At 48.8% G+C, this 14,102-nt stretch overlaps 1 protein-coding gene across 2 annotated transcripts in view; it reads right to left on the minus strand.

The window, feature by feature from the left end:
* The window catches only part of ZNF395 (zinc finger protein 395), a 42,653-nt gene extending 28,781 nt beyond the window's left edge, over positions 1 to 13,872 (minus strand). Inside the window, exon 1 of one of the 2 annotated variants that reach the window (XM_079772591.1) lies at positions 13,805 to 13,872. The gene's annotated coding sequence lies outside the window, so the exon portion shown is untranslated. The other variant, XM_079772592.1, reaches the window with a different exon arrangement.
* Between the last annotated feature and the right edge of the window lie 230 nt (positions 13,873 to 14,102).

Below are 14,102 nucleotides of genomic sequence, written 5' to 3' on the forward strand. Positions count from 1 at the left end.
GCTGGGGTTCCCCTGGGGTCAGATCCGGAACTACTTTCGTCAACACCTGTGTGAGGGATCTGAAGACGGACGCATGGGAAGTAACGCAGGCCGCACAAGGGTTCTGCCTCTCTCACCAGCTTGGTGACCAGCGGCGGCAGCACGTGCCCTTCAAGAGGGACTCAGCCACGCCCTCCCTTGCTACACTGGCATGGGTTTGGCCGGATACGAAGAATTTCTATGTTTTCCAGGAGTTCTCAGAGGCCAAGAAGGGTAAATCCAGAGACGCACGCTGTCCTTCTCCACATAAAATGAAACTGTCCAAGGATATGACAGTGTTTCAGATTTTTTTGATTTCTAAGAACACTAAAATGCTTCCAAACACCTCGCCGTGGGCTTGAGCACGGAGGGTAAGGCACTCTCTATTGTACAGCGGCACAGAAACAAAATCACAGATGCGTTAAGGTCTCCAGCCGGGGAGGGAACTGGGTTTAGAATGCACCATGCAGTCCACAATGTGCTGCTCGTCCATCCTGCAATTCCTCTGCACACAGCCACAGCCAACACGCAGGCCAAAGTCCCCAGGGGGGACCAGACAGAACTAACTATGTGGACCTAAGGGCTGTGGGTTCGATCCCCAACCCTTCCAGGCCACCGGTGCTAACTCATGAGGGAGGGGCACACACCTAGCACAGCCTAAATCCTGTGCTAGCCTTAGAAAACAACCGCTTCATGTCTGAGCGTGTGAGGAACTGACCTTGCCATGTGTCTTCATTAGGACTTAAAAGTAAAGTGCCCTATTACACAGCAATTCCCCTGTCTCCGTGTCTACCCTAGAGAATCACTCACCTGTGCCACAAAGAGGCGAGTGCAGCCAAGCTGACGGTAACATTTGTAACAGCGGAGGGTCTAGAAATAACCGTACATGTCCACCAGCTAGAGGAAGGCTGAACAACAGTTTCGCCTCTGGTTCCAAGAAAGGCCATCCAGGAGTTAAACAGAATCAAGAAGACCTACCTAAGGATTGGAAGCCATCACCAAGATGTGCCCTTGTGGGGCGGGGCAGCGAGGGACAATACGTGCCGTGCAAAGCACTTCTCTTTTCTGAAGCGCTATGGGTATAATTGCAAGTATGTAAAGCATTTGAAAAATACCAGCAAACCTGAAACAGCGCTGACCGCTGGGGGATGGGCTGGATTAGGAGTGGTTGTCAAGGAAGATTCCGTTTGCTCTGGAAGGTTTGCCTCTGCTTTCCTGTGAAGAAGGTGTTCGTTTACTCCCTGTGCAATAAAATTTCATTTAACTTAAAAGGAAAAAAGAAAGACACTGGCCCTGTCCAATACATTTCAGTGATATGTCTGGGGGCGCATGCTTCCCCACGAGGCTGACAGCTCAGCAGTGCAAAGCATCCGGGCTTCGCAACACGGATCTTGTTTCAATGTTACAAGCCCAACTCTGTAACTCTGTAACTTATGTGCTAGTTCAAGGAAGAGGCAGGAAAAAGGGAGAAAGTGTGTTGGGGGCTTCTGGGTAATCCAAAGGGATGTCCTAGGAATCATTCCAATTCTTCTAGCTGAGGATTCCAGCTCTCCAACACAACAAACACTCTCTCTCTCTCTCTCTCTCTCTCTCTCTCTCACACACACACACACACACACACACACGCCAATAATGGCAGCCCTCGTCCAATCACACTTGTTCCTAACATTAATCTGGACCCTGTGGACACTTAGAAAAATCTGAATACCCCATTAGACAGGCTCCAAAATATTCCTGACTCACCAGGACATATAGGGTACAGGAATAGCAAATATTAGGGTACATATAGGGTACAGGAATATACAAAATATTCCTGACTCACCTAACCATATAGGGTACTGATTTGTTGTTGTTGTTGTTAATCCTCACCGGAGCATACTTTTTCCCTTGATTTTTAGAAAGAGTGGAAGGAAGGGAGGAACGGGGGAGGAGGAGGGAGAGGGAGAGAGAAACATCTACATGAGAGAGACATATCGATTGGTTGCCTCCCCCATGCACCCCGACTAGGGCTGGGGATCAAACCCACAGCCCTTAGGTCCACAGGCCAATGCTCTAACCACTAAGCCAAACCAGCCAGGGCATAGGGTACCGATTTTTAAGCACACACCCCTTCCATCTCTTCAAAGCACTATGTATAAAAGTCCCCAGAAACACAAAATTTGAATCTTAAGAACCTAATTGGCAAAACTAACCCTGAGCTGTGGTCCTTCTGATTGCGGGGAGGGGGGGGGGGGGGGGCGGGGAGGGGTAATCTAGAAATAGTCACGAGGAACATTTCTGGGGTGATGAAAATGTTCTGTCTCCAAATGCATTTGTCAAAACTGATTAACCAGCACACTTAAGATCTGAGCATTCCACTGTATGCAAATTACACCTCAATTTAAAAAAAAAAAAAAAAGAGCAACTGAAACGCTGTTTCTCTGCCAGCTGCAGCAGAACTTTGAGCTGCCCTATCAGACATCTGAAATCCCTGTTATGCTATGTAAAGAGCACAGAGCACCATGGCGACAGTCGCCATAAAAATAGATAACAAGATTAAAATGGATAGAGGACACATGAATTTAAGAACGGCACACCAGGAGCCATTCATTTTCAGCAGCAGAAGAAAAATAGGAAGAGGAGAGGGAGTTTCTCATTCCCCCTGCACTTTGAAAAACAGCCGCCGAGTATGGCTGTTTTTCCTAAAAGTGTTTTTATGACTTCCCAATACTCAAAGGGCAAAATAGGCTGAGAACTGTTATTATTCCTCATTGTATTTTGTTTTAAAAAAAATTTTTTTTTTTAAGCATAAGGTAGTGTACGTTTTTCCCATATCCACTCTATGTGGCCCAGGGAACCAATTCACAGCAATTCAACAAGCAGAGCGGAGGTGCCACACACTGTGTGGGCCCAAAGCGTACTGAGGTAAAGGAAAACCCGGCCCTTTGTCACCAAGGCACAGATTTCCAACTTTAGTTCCAAATAACCAAGTTCTGCCTGCATTTTTATATGCTTCTAAAACTGCCATTCCCGAAGTGGTGCACCCCAAAACTGCTTTACACTCCATGTGAAGAGAGAGCACTTTCTTGCCAAATACTGGTGTGTTTTTTTTTCAAATGCTAACGTGTGAGCCTGGATCATGTGGAGACAGAAATCATCTTGTGATGTTCTCCAAAGTTGAGATAAGCCTCTATTCTCTTTGCAGAGCTCTCTAAGAAATGTGTGCTATGTGATTTTGCCCTGGCAGTGCCCGCACCAGCAAAAAAGGTAATTCAAAAATACCAGGAAGAAAATCTAAAAATCTATATATATATAAAAAGCCAGTGACCGAACAGAACGACCAGTCGCTATGATGCCCACTGCGGGTGGCCCGATCTGGGGGTGGGGCTGGCCGGCCAACCTCCTGCGGCCCCTCACCCCGACTGGCCCCACCCCTGATCGCCCCCCCCCTACCCCAACAGGGGGCGGGGCTGGCTTGCCAACCTCCTGCAGCCCTTCCTCCTGGCAGGCCCCGCCCCCAATGGGCCCCACCACCCCAATTGGCCCACGGCCCCTCCCCCCAGCCAGCTCCGCTCCCGACTGCCCCCCACACCAATCGGGGGTGGGCCGGCTGGCCAACCTACCACCATCTCCTCCTCCCAACAGGCCCGGCCCCGATCCACCCTGATTGGGGCCAGGCCAGGCCGGCCGGACCCCACCCATGCACGAATTCGTGCACTGGGCCTCTAGTGTTAAATAATCAGGGTGGTTTCTAAATCAACCGTAAATTTCAGTAAACTTTAGGCAATATTAAACTAATCAAATTTTCTACATGTAAACGATAAATAAAAAAGAAAAAATTTTTTACTTAAACCACAAACTTATTGCCTGATATAAAATATATACATACACACACACACATACACACACACTAGGAAATCCCACTCAAAAGTTTCTTTAAATGTATCCATCCCTTTTCCTCTCTGTCGCTAAACCTACAGAGCAATCCCAAGGCTTGGTCTCTTCCCAGGTGTCAGGACGGCATTGACAGTGCTATTCCTGTTGATAAAAATCTGTGGTGTAGGACACTGAAAGGAGATGGTCAAGGGCACTCCCAGGTCCCCAAAAGCCAAGCAGAGCACCCATCATTCAATTGAAGGGCCCCACCTTGGTTCATTCCTTTTCCTGCTAGAACTGGCCGATATACCCAATATTAGTCTTTTATGTGAGCATCCATTTTACTTATTATTATTTTCCATTTCTACCCAACCTTTCGCTTCCCTAAAGACCAAATTCCATTTTCTGCAGCCCTGTGCCCACAAACTGAGTCCTGCCCCGTTCTCGAAAGTGACTGTAGAAGAGTCTCCCGGAAATGCTGGGACTCATTTATAAACATTTTTAAAAGAGCTGACATGATGCTATTGACTCAGATCCTATGCAACTACAGGTAGAGCCCCTAATCCATATTCTCGTTCAGTTGTGACAAACCACCTAATGACCTGACCCTAGGACTGGAAAGGATTTTGGAGGTCAGCCTAATTTGTGTCCTTCTCTTCTACAGTATGTTTGCTCAATAACATTCAACCCAACTTGGATACCTCCAATAATGAGAAGTTCACTAGTCTATGGGCAAACATTTCCATTGCTGGGCAGCTCTGTCAGCTGGAAAACCCTGTTTCCTATTGAACTGAAAATCTGCCCTCCTAGTCTTTGGGGTTTCAAAGAACCTTAAAGCTCATCAACCTCAGTGTGATCATTCCACAGATGAGGAATCTGAAGCTAGAGAGGATCAAACCATTGTTCTACCCACCGGTCAAATTCCAACAGCAGGAGCAAACGTGAGCAGGTCTACCCTTTCCTATGCTTGATAACCACGAAAATACTTGCAAGCTCTGTCACGTGCCCACTCCATGAGTCCACTCCAGTCATTCCTGATTCTACACCATCCTGGTCGCCTTCCTGTGGATAGTCTTGCTGACTCGTGTTTCTTTTAAATCATGGCCCCCCGGGTAGTCCACATGTCACATGACCAGCAGCGGTTATTAAAACTAGATCCCTTGACTGGATGGATGAATTCCTGATCCAGTTGAGAACTGGATTCAATTTGTAAACGCCTCATCCCACTTAGGGCTCACATTACTCTCACAAACATAAAACTACCTCAAAACTTGATCTGTCCCTCCTCAGCATGTGTGGAGTTGCTACCAGGGTTACACTGTGCTTGTCTGTTCACCTGTGGGTCTGCCCCTTTCAATTAGATTATCAATTTCAGATCAAGAACTGTCTTATTTTGTGACTCCAGTGCCTCATCCTGTGTGTGACACAAAGCATGTAGGGACAGCCCAGCAGCTGTGGCTCAGTGGTTGAGAGTCAACTTATGAACCAAGAGGTCACTGTTCGATTCTCGGTCAGGGCACATGCCTGGATTGCGAGCTTGATCCCCAGTGTGGGGCGTGCAGGAGGCAGTTGATCAGGGATTCTCTCTCATCACTGATGTTTCTATCTCTCTTTCCCTCTCCCTTCCTCTCTGAAATCATTAAAAAATATATTTTTTTAAAAAAAAGGCAGGTAGGTACTCAAGATACATCACTGAATGTACCATCTACTTTTCCCCATCCTGTCCTTGAACAATAAAATGTTTTTAAAATAGCAGTGTTTAAGAGAAAGACAAACCAGACTAGGAGAAAATATGTGCAAAAGATACAGCTGGTGAAGGACTATCAGCCATAATATACAAAGAACTCTTAAAACAATAATAAGAAAACAAACAACTTGATTAAAAAATTGGCCAAAGACCTTAACAGACACCTCACCAAAGACCTAGAGATGGCAAAAAAGAAAAAAAAAGTACATGAAAAGATGTCATCACATGTCATTAGGGAAATGCAAATTAAAACGAGACACCACTGAACACCTGTTAGAATGACCAAACTCCAGAACACTGACAACACCAAATGCTGGTGAGGATGTGAAGCAACAGAAACTCTCCTTCACTGTTGGTAGGAACGCAAAATGGTACGGCCACTTTGGAAGACAGTTGGGCAGTTTCTTACAAAACTAGACATACTCTTACCATATAATCCAGCAACAGCACTCGCTGGTATTTACTCAAAAAGTTGAAAGCTTATGTCCACGCAAAAACCTGGACGCAGATGTTCATAGTAGCTTTATTCATAATAATTGCGAAAACTTGGAAGTAACCAAGACGTCCTTCAGTAGGTAAATTTAGGATAAACTGTGGTACATCCAGGCAATGGAATGTTATTCAGCACTAAGAAAGCCATGAGAAGCAACGGAGGAAGCTTAAATGCATATTACTAAGTGAAAGAAGCCAAACTGAAAAGGCTGCATACTCTGTAACCCCAACTATGGAACACTGTGGAAAGGCAAAACTGTCAAGACAGTAAAAAAGGTCAGTGGTTGCCAGGGGTTTGGGGGGATGTTGGGATGAACAGGCAGAGCACAGAGGTTTTTAGGGCAGTGAAAGCACTCCATCTATATATATAAAAGCCTAAGCAACCGAACGACTGGTTGACTGGTCGCTATGATGCACACTGACCACCAGGGGACAGATATTCAATGCACAGGATTGGGCTCCTTCCTGTCTGGATGGGGCCTGCAGGGATCAGGCTCCCTCCTGTCTGGATGGGCCTGTGGGGATCAGACCAAAACCGGCTATCCAACATCCCCCGAGGGGTCCCGGATTGCGAGAGGGCGTGGGTCAGACCGAGGGACCCCACCAGTGCATGAATCTGTGCACCGGGCCTCTAGTAGGATACTATAATAGTGGATACATTTTATTTTATACTAGAGGCCTGGTGCACAAAATCGTGCACGGGTGGGGTCTCTCGGCCTGGCTGGCGATTGAGGCCTATCGGGGAGCCAGCAGGCTGAGGGGAGGGACCGCGGGAGGTTGGCTGGCCGACCAACCCCCTCCATCGGGGCCCGGGGGGAGGGGCTGCGGGAGGTTGGCTGTGGGAGTGCACTGACTACCCAGGGGCACCTCCTGCATTGAGCGTCTGCCCCCTGGTGGTCAGTGCATGTCATCACGACTGGTCAACCGGTCATTCTGGTTGTAACGGTCGCTTAGGCTCTTATATATAGAGAGATATTTGTCCAAACTCAGAATATACAACTCCAAGAGTGAACCCTAATGTAAACTATGGAGGTAAAGTGATAGTGATGTGTCAATGTTGGTTTATCAGTTGTAACAAATGCACCACTCTGGTGGGGGATGTTGTTAATGTGGGAAGCTTTCTACGCATGTGTGGGGGCAGGGGGTTTTATGGAAAATCTTTACCTTCCTTTTAATTTTGCTGTGAATCTAAACTTGCTCTAAAAAATAAAGTGTGAGTGTGTGTATATATATATATATATATATATATATGGCACTGTTTCTTCCACTGTGATACACACACATTATAAAAACACAGTAATAAATTTTAAATGTAAAGAGTGTCACTCAACTTGATCCTTCAAGAAGCAACCAGTACTAAGTATTTCAGTATTAAAATTAGTAATTTCCTTCCAGTCATTTTCTATATACTTTTGTTTCTTTAAGATTTGAAATCATAGTGCAGATGCACTTAAACTTTTAACAGAAACTTGTCCATATTATTGTAAAATTATTCCTAACCATTATTTTGAATGCCCTTAATATCCTATATAATAAAAGGATAATATGCAAATCAACCGAACGGCGGAACGACCGGTCACTATGATGCACACTGACCACCAAGGGACAGATGCTCAATGCCGGAGCTGCCCCCTGGTGGTCAGTATGCTCCCACCGGGGGAGCACCGCTCAGCCAGAAGTCCAGAAGCCGGGCTCACAGCTGGCAAGCGCAGCAGTGGTGGTGGGAGCCTCTCCCGCCTCCGTGGCAGTGCTAAGGATGTCCGACTGACGGCTTAGGCCCATCCCCCGAGGGCTGAGGGGACCCCCCAAACACACAAGTGCATGAATCTCGTGCACCGGGCCTCTAGTTCTATTAAAAAGGCACATTCACTTATAGATTGCTTCCAGTCCACTCATACCATTGGCTATTAAGGTTATTTCCAATTTTTCACAATAGTTTATTTAAAAAACTCCAAATAATCTCTGTGCATAAAACAGCATCTACATTTTGGATATGGTCTCAGGTATATCTCTAGAAGCAGGATTATCTGATTAGAATGTATGAACATCTCGACACATTACCATTCAAATTTTAAAAACTGAATCAGACTTTTCATGTATCTCTTACTGAATTTCTTTTTTTAAATTTGGGCCTCATTCTGGGTGATTTTGAACGTGGACTTACCTAGTAAATAAGCAATCCCTCCCACCTGTGTGTCTTCGTCCACGCATTGGAAAAATGGGGAACAGCTCAAGACCAAGAACAGAATCCTATGGCACTTGCTTTCAGACCCCCTTCCAGGCTGACGCGGTGCCACTAATTAACAGGTTTTGCCTATTAATAGCACGATCAAAATAAATTAATAACACCATCGAGCTCACATTCTACCATCATATTCAAATAACTGTTAAATATTTTCCTACAAAGCCCAAGTGTACCAAAGCTGCTACATCATTTCTCTGATCTAGTAACCAAACCATCATATAAAACAGGCAATGGGTTTCATTTCATCCGATTCGGCAGCCTCTTGATTATCCTAGCATCCTCAGGCCACACATTTTTTTAAGCAAAGAGCACTTCCGTTTCAACTCTTTTTTAACGTTATAAAAGCAGTATTTTAAAATAATCAGATTGTGCAATCTGTAAAAAAAAAAACACACACAATAAAAACAGGGTGTCTTTTGCTCAGTGCCTCTTACCTGTAGCTCACTTAGGGAGGCATAACAAGTGGCTATGGACTCCCAGGGTACACCAATCTGTCTCAGGACCACAGAGACCTGAACTTACTCACTTCAGCTGGCCCTAAAAGCAGCCTAGTTTTCCAGGAACCGTTTGCATTAACACCTGGGCTTGGACCAGTTATTCCGTATTCATTATGAACCTCTGGACCCTGGAGGCCTACCCCCTGGGGACGTCCTAGGAGTAAGGCTGTACCGGAAGAAATGGCACAGCTCCTCTCCCTGCTATTCCTTTACTATTGACTCAGAACCAAAGCTCCTGAGAGTCTAATGTCACACGGCACTTGGCAGTCATGACTCACATCTCACCAAGTTATTACCTCGACTTCGTTCTTAGAAGATACATGCCAGGAGCCTCAATCCAACCATGGCAGCCATGTAGTGGAAAAGGGGAATGCTTGGGAGATCTTGGGGTCACTAGAAATTTGTCTCACTAGAGAGAATATGTCACAAAGCCCTCCAATAAGTACCATTCCAACCCATCAAAAAAAATGTTGCCGAGTCCCAGCCAATAGCAACTCAGAAAGTGCTGTGGACTTGCCTAAAATAAATCATTTGCACACAAACATCTGAGGTTCCATCAGGTCAGACTCCTACCTGAATCCTCTTGAAGACCCAGGTCACAAACCCAAAGACCTGCAGGACTAAGCAGCGATGTAAAGCGATTGGACTGAGGCAACAGGGAGCACTGGGACTATGACAGCTGGAGACCACAAGACCTGTCTCCCACACCCAGGGAGCAGCCACCACTCGGCTCTAGAAGCCTGCCTGATCGGATTCTTTAAGGCCATCCCAAATCCAGAGGTTTTCTGGATCGCTCCCAAGTTTATAAAAACCTTTGGGTAGTCCAAATTACAACACGTCTGAAGACTGAACATATTCTTTGGGCCACCTACTTATAACCCCTACACTACGCTTTAATCCTAACCCCCCTTGCCAACCTGATTCTGCCTACACTCTGCTCATCACTCTTGCACACACCGTGTACATCCCCAACTCCAAGTCTTTGCCCATGCTACACCTCCCACCTGTGCAGCCCATAAGACCCCCCTGAAAAGGTTTATCCCAGACTTCCTTCCCTATTCCAAACAGTTTTTCCAAGCCACTCCAGCACAGGTTGCTCACCCCTTCCTCTGAACTCTGTGGGTAACTATTTTTCATTGTGGCATTTAATCATCTTGCCCTGCTCCTTAATCATAGCTCTATCTTAACACTCCAACTAGCCTGTCAACTTTCAGTCTCTTCCTCATGCTTCCTTCCACCCACAGCACTAATAAGGGTAGCTCTGCACATGAGCAGCTTAACAAACACTTGCAAGATGTGAAAATTCTCTATAACTGTGTTTTTCAAACTGTGGGGTAGGATCCATTACAGAGTGGTTAAATCAATTTAGTGGGAGACAAGTATTTTTAAATGAAAAATAATAGAACAGAAAATAAAAGTAGCAGCGGAGACTGTACCAAGCCAAGGAAAGTAGTATTTTATGAACTTGAATTAGATTTTTACATACATGATTGAGTGGACTAGGCCACGGGAGAGAGAAAACACTGCTCTATAAAGAGTGAATTAGCGCAACTACTGCTCCGTGCAATTTTTTGGACCATCATATATTCCCTATAAAGAAAAAAAAAATAGCCCTAGCCAGTTTGGCTCAGCGGATAGAGCATCAGCTTGCAGACTGAAGGGTCCCAGGTTTGATTCCAGCCAAGGGCACATGCCTGGGTTGTGGGCTCAATCCCTTGTGTGGGGCATGCAGGAAGCAGCCGATCAATGATTCTCTCTCATCATTGATGTTTCTATCTCTCTCTCCCTCTCCCTTCCTCTCTGAGATCAATAAAAATATATATTTTTTTTAAAGTCTGATGGACTATGCAAGTCACTTCCCCTGCTAGATCACCGATCCTACATCTCAAAGAAACAGAGAGGCTAAGGAAATGCAATTACATTCTCCACTCCTTCTGCAACTTTTTGCAATCATCCTTCACATTCACCAGCCCTCAGATGTTGCAAGTTGAGGCTTGGGGAATTTGTTCAGCAAATCACCCGAAGTCACCCTTGCAACAAGAAAGCAGAATTCAGAGCTCAGGAAAGACCTCTGCAGGCAGGTCGCTGGATTCCTGGGAACTGGTAATGGTTCAGGTTGGGAATTGGCCTGGCTCTGGGAAAGGCAGTATCCCTAAGCCCAAAGTTTCCTCCTTGCTCCTTTAGGTCATCTAGCTGCTCCCCACCTCCGCCCATGAATGGGACACCAGGACTAGACTGAGGTTCTCAGTGGAGAGCAAGTTCAGCTCGTTTCAAAACCCAGCAAGTTATGTCCTTAGCAAATTCCATTCTACTCCCCCCCCCCCCCCGTTCCATCACACTCATGGTTAGAAGAATAAGAGCCCATTCTCCTTGGACCCTCAATCTCCCAGAGGAGTTTTGCCAACTGCAGGGTCAGGACCAGGAGATGTCATTTGACTGGCAATACAGAACAGAGTCTAACAATTCGGACCCTCACTAGCATCCTCTACTCCCTCCCTGTGACCAAGAAGACGTCCCATGTATTTCCGGGGTGCCTTCCTTCTCCCAGGCTTGGCAGCCTTTTCCACACTATACACCCCGGTCCCCCCCCCCCCAATCTCAGAGTCACAGTCGCTTGCAGGACACCTATGTTCGGATGTCTTGACAAAACACAAAACTTCTCTGCAGCCTGAGTGTCAATTACTTCTCTCCAAAACACACATTTCCAACTTCTCGATTTCTCGAGTTACCAACTACCGGTACAGCGACTCCAAGGCCTTGGCATGGAATCGATTTCCACAAGGTATTAATTTCCGTCCATCTCCTTCCTTCCTCCTGCCCCTGTCAAACAGATTATTTCAATGTTACTGTTTCTAAAACGCATCCTCCTTTCCATGTCCAGTTACCCCGGTCCAAACCCTGGGCACTCCACAACTGTAACTGCCTAACTGATGCGTCTCCTAATATCCCTTTTTAAAACCTTTCCAACTGCCCTTTCATTGTGTCACTCCCTGGCTCAAGAGCTTGAATATCTCCGCAGTACCCAGGGTAAAGTGTAGTTCCCAGTCTGGCTTTCTAGCACTTCGACAATCTCAACCATTGTTCCTCTCCATCTTTATCTCCTGCTGTTCAGGAAATGTTCCCTGGTCTGGCCAAGGCCGTCTCCTTGTCTCGTCTCGGAAAAGCCATGCTCATGCGCACCTCACGGCCCGCCCGTCTCAAGGGTCTCGTCTTCCAGGAATATAGACCTGGCGATTCCCACCCGTAGCTCGCGTCTCTGAACTCAAACAGCGCCTATTCTACACATTGCATTTTTAAATTAATTGTGCGCTATCTTGAGTTTTACTTTACCTGCTCTGGTCTTCCTGCCTCCTTCCTGAGATTATACACCCTAGCAGGCATCATCTCGTGTGTCATTTGTATCCTCCCTCCCCGGGATCCCTGTTGGAACCTCTTCTCTGCTGGTCGTCCCTTTGCAACCGCTTGCACCTGTTACTTCTCCCCCTCCTGCCTTTGGCCCTTTGCCAGTGAGTCATCTCCAGTGCGTAATTTATTGCAGAGCTTAGGACTGTAAATCCATTCCCCAACTCTAACCTTTCCTTTCATATGGCCCCCTGCCCCCAGCATTTACAGAATTTAGGCGGCCATAACACATTAATTTGAACGCGAACTCAGAAATCACTCCCACCTGGTCAACAGGCTTTGTAAGGCCTTAGATTTGTGTGCCTCTTATCCTCTCCCAGAGAGCCTGGCATGGCGCTGAGAACACAGCAGCTCCTCACAAGTACCTGTAGAGTTGAACTTAGTTGCTATGTTTCCTTGTGCTTCAAGTTCCTTGGGACCCAAACCTGTTTACACAACACCTTAGGCGGGTGTCAAAAAGGCCTTCAGTGTCTGTGGATGACTCGCTCTCAGGCAAACTAGACCAGACACACTTTTCTGGAGAGAGGAGTGTCAAGAACTTAGTGGTGGCCTATAGGCAACCCTTGCGCCTGGCAGCCTGGCACCATGCCCGCCGGTGGAAGTGCTCCAAAAGACACCAGGAATTGGCCGGGGCTGCCAGAAATCACAGAGGCAGCAGCACCCTCTCACCGCCTGGCAGGTGGGCTTCTCTAGGCTCCTGAGCCAATCCTAAAGTGAAGGCGCTGCGCCCTCAACTCCAAGGCAGGGAAGAAAAATGCTGCCTTTAAATTGTTTGCACATGACAAACTCCACATCCGGGCCCCCCGCGGGCACCCCCCATGCCCACAGTGCCAGCTCCTAGGAGGGTCGGGGGCCACCAGTGAGGAGAGGCAGAGTTAACCGCACGGAAGGAAGTGGGGGTGGACAGAAGAGGACAGAGAGGGTGGGGGCCCGCTCCCGAGGTAGAGGGTGTGTCGCGCCGCGCGCCCCGGAGCCCAGCGCTCGCTCGCTCGCTCGCTCGGTAGAGTGGGCAGGAACGCGCGGGGCACCGGAGGGCTGGGCTGGCGGCCCAGCCGGAAAGGGTCAGGGAGGGGGGCAGGTCAATCTCCGTCGGAGAAGCGACTCTGGACAACCGTTCAAAGTTGGGGAGGGGGTGCCTGGGCGAGCGCCGGCCGCGAGCGAAATAAACAAGGCGGCACACGGGAGAGCGAGCGGCCACCCCCACCCAGCCAGCGCGGGCACTGCCGCAGCGTCCCCGCGCCCCGACCCGCCACTGCCCCGGCGCTCCGGCCTCCCGGGCCCTCAGGCCCCGACCCGGCCCCCGAGGGCGTGCGGAGCGTGGGAAGTTCTCAGGCCGCCCCCGTCTCGGGGCTGCAGCGCTGCGAGGTCCCAGCACAGCTCACCTCGCCTCGCCACCAGCAGCAGCGCGGGCCGGACAGCTCCGCCTCGGACAGCTCGGCTCGGCTCCGGGCTGCAGCTGCCGTCGCCCCTGCACACCCACCGGCGCGGCCCACTGCCCGGCTCCGCTCCGGCCGCCCTCTCGCCCGCCCAGGCTCCGTTCGCGCCCACCTGGCCGGCCTGCCCTCCCTCTCCGGGACACTGCGCTCACGTACGCGGCCGCGGCCACAACCCGGCCCGGATTCCCGCCCGGGAAGGGAGCGGAAGAGCGCGCCCGCCAGCGAGTGAACGAGCGAGACCAGGGGACACACCCCCCCACCCCCCGTACCGCCCTCCCCACCCCACCCCCTCCCCCTTTTCCCCGCCCCCAGCCCCAGGCTCCGCGCGTGCACGCGGCCTGCGCGCCTCTCGCCGGCTCCGCGCGCCCGCGCCCTCCCCGCACACCCAGCGCGCGCCTGGGCGCACACCC

Source organism: Cnephaeus nilssonii, assembly GCF_951640355.1.
Source record: "Cnephaeus nilssonii genome assembly, chromosome: 5".
Lineage (NCBI taxonomy): Eukaryota > Metazoa > Chordata > Mammalia > Chiroptera > Vespertilionidae > Cnephaeus > Cnephaeus nilssonii.